The following is a 2951-nucleotide window of genomic DNA, read 5'->3' on the forward strand; positions in this document are numbered from 1 at the left end:
ATCTTCTTGAAACACTGGGAGGTAGGGAGCTCCCAAATTGGGCACTCTGTGTCCACTATAAGTCTTCAAGGGAAAAGACATGGGCCCCACTCTCTGTGGAGGCCTCAGCCTGGAGAACATGCCTGTTGGAGAGAGGTGGCTACTTGCCAGAATCTCAGCTCAAACTTCTCTCCTTGTTAGAATGGTTGGGGAAGCGGCTGCTGGTCCTGGTCAGCCTGAGTGCCTGAATGCACCATGCCTGATGGCTATGGCCTCCAGGCATGGGCTCTTTCTCACTGAAGGGTCCACCCCAATCCAACAGGGCAGTTTTCCTGTGGGGGGCATGGGTGCTCTTCCAGAGTGCCGTGTCTCAGAGCCACACAGTATTCTCCCATGAGTTCTGCCCCCACCACCTGAGTCCATCTCCCAAACTTCCCCCTTGTATCCCCCAGCAACCCGCTAAAGACAGGGGGGCATGGGGTCTAGTCTGCTTCTCTGGCTCACTGGAAAGCCACTCTGCAAAATGCCAGAGGGCAGGGAGCTCCCATATCAGGTACTCTGGGTCCACTGCAGGCCCCCAAGGGTAAAAGTATGGGACACACTCTCTGTGGAAGCCTCAGCCTGTGGCACGTGCCCACTGGGGAGAGCCAGCTGCTCACCAAACTCTTGGCTCAAACTGCATTCCCAGTTGCAGTCAACTATCTTACTGGATTTTAGCCAGGACAGACAGCCAACATTTCTGGCTTTTGCACTCTTTTTTAAACCAAAGTTTTAAAACCAAAGTTTTAATCTTTCAAGTGACTCAGAACCAGAACCAACAAATCTTTTATGACTTAACAAAGGACACGTGTGGCATCTTTTAAGAGGTGCAAAGCAGTCCTCACAACCACCTCAAAGAAAGTAAGTTTTGAGGCCAGGTGCGGTGGCTCATGCCTGTAATCCTAGTACTCTGGGAGGCCAAGGCAGGTGGATCGTTTGAGTTCAGGAGTTTGAGACCAGCCTGAGCAAGAGCAAGACCCTGCCTCTACTAAAAATAGAAATAAATTAGTGGACAACTAAATATATATATGTATAGAAAAAATTAGCTGGGCACGGTGGCACATGCCTGTAGTCCCAGCTACTCAGAAGGCTGAGGCAGAAGGACTGCTTGAGCCCAGGAGTTTGAGGTTGCTGTGAGCTAGGCTGATGCCACGGCACTCTAGCCTGGGCAACAGAGTGAGACTCTGTCTCAAAAAAAAAAAAAAAAAAAAAAAAAAAAAAGAAAGTAAAGTTTTGTTAGTTGCAAATGGGGTAAAACCTGCATTTTGGTCCAGCCATATTCTCTAGGGTCTCAGCTTCTCAGCTGACCATCTGCACACAAAGGTCCAGCAGTTGTGTGCCCCATAGATGTAAGATTAAAAGAGACAAAAATTTAGTAAGACAAGAAATCAAAAGCTGCCCAGGAAAGGGAAAAGGAGCAATAACAAATGGATACTGCCAAAAGTCAAGAGTCACATAAATATCAAACCAATTTTTAAAGAAGTGTTTCTTTTTTTTTTTTTTTTCCTTTTGAGTTAAAGGACTTACATCTCCAGGGGACTGGTTCACTGAGTGAGAATCTGACCTAGGCTGAGGCAGTGAAATCCAGAATCTTAACTACTAGACTACCCTTCTTTGCAAATCCCACAGGGGATCCAAAACAGGCAGCTTGAGCACACAAAGGGTTTTAACTTGGTTTTAAATCTGATCTCTTCTTTTTTTTTTTTTTTTTTTTAAATCTTACCAAGGGCATTTCTAAGGCTATATTCCTTTCGTTTCTTTTCATAGGTACAAATAAGATAGCTGTTTAAGATCAGAGTTCTCTAAAAAGTTTTCTTTTAAATATAACCAATTTATTTATTTCATAAGTGAACTACTTCACATACTTTTCTTTACTGTTAATACAATTTGGAAAGGGAAAAAGATAAAGAGTTATGCCTCTGTTTCAGGCAAATCCTGGGACAGTATAGAAAAACCACCCTCAAAACTGAGATGGTGCTGAAAGACCAAAGAATGACCCAGAGAAATCCGGTTTGGTGACTTAGATTAGCTTATTAGAGGTTACTTACACAGAGCTTGCATTCCTAGTCAAGACAGGAATCCTCTGGGCATTCACTCCTGGCTATCGGCAGGAGTTTGGAGACTAAGATCCACATTGTCTGCCTGTTTATGGAGCCTTAAATTCCTTTCTGAGAAGTGATGCAGAGTTCTCTCTCTGCATCATCACATATTTATGTATGATACAGGTTAAGCATGTACAGTACTTCCCATTAGATGAGCACTTTAGTATTATAATTAGCTAATGCGTGCAGTAAGACAATTAAGGTAGCTTTAAACAGTTTAAACCAGTCTGGAGACTTATGACCATCTATACAAAAGGATCTATTTAAGAATACACTTTGGGCTTTGTATTTCTTTCCATTTCCTCGTTTAGACCCATATCTCTAAGTTCAAAAGAAACCTGCCTGAGTTCTATTAAATATTAAAAGCCAGTGTTGTCTACAGCCATACCACCAGGAACATGCCAGATCTGATCTCGGAAGCTAAGCAGGGTTGGGCCTGGTTAGTACTTGGATGGGAGACTGCCTGGGAATACTGGGTGTTGTAGGTTGCTGTAGGCTTTTATAAAAGTAGATAGATATTTCTATATAATATTTATAAATATAAATTTAAAAAAAAGCCAGTGTTGAGGAACTTATATTCTTTCCTCACCTCCCTCATTCTACCGGTGCCACCGGCAGAGATCTGGGAGAAATGACTTGGTAAAAAAATTCTTACGTTTCTTTGCTAGCTTTTTGTTAGTCGTTCCAAGATTTCATCCATAGGCTCTGGAACAAACAGTGATTTGTTATTCTGATCACAGTGCCAAAACTGTAGGGAAGGTTGAATTTTTCCCCCAAACATTCAATAGTTTGAGTCTATAAAACATTGCGATGACAGATTAACTGGAAAAA

General features: G+C 42.7%; 1 pseudogene; it reads left to right on the plus strand.

Annotated features, from left to right (window-relative positions):
* Positions 1–2494: 2494 nt before the first annotated feature.
* On the plus strand, positions 2495–2608 carry LOC138388684 (5S ribosomal RNA; annotated as a pseudogene).
* Positions 2609–2951: the final 343 nt, after the last annotated feature.

The sequence above is a fragment of the Eulemur rufifrons genome, chromosome 7 (genome assembly GCF_041146395.1).
Source record: "Eulemur rufifrons isolate Redbay chromosome 7, OSU_ERuf_1, whole genome shotgun sequence".
Classification (NCBI taxonomy): Eukaryota; Metazoa; Chordata; class Mammalia; order Primates; family Lemuridae; genus Eulemur; species Eulemur rufifrons.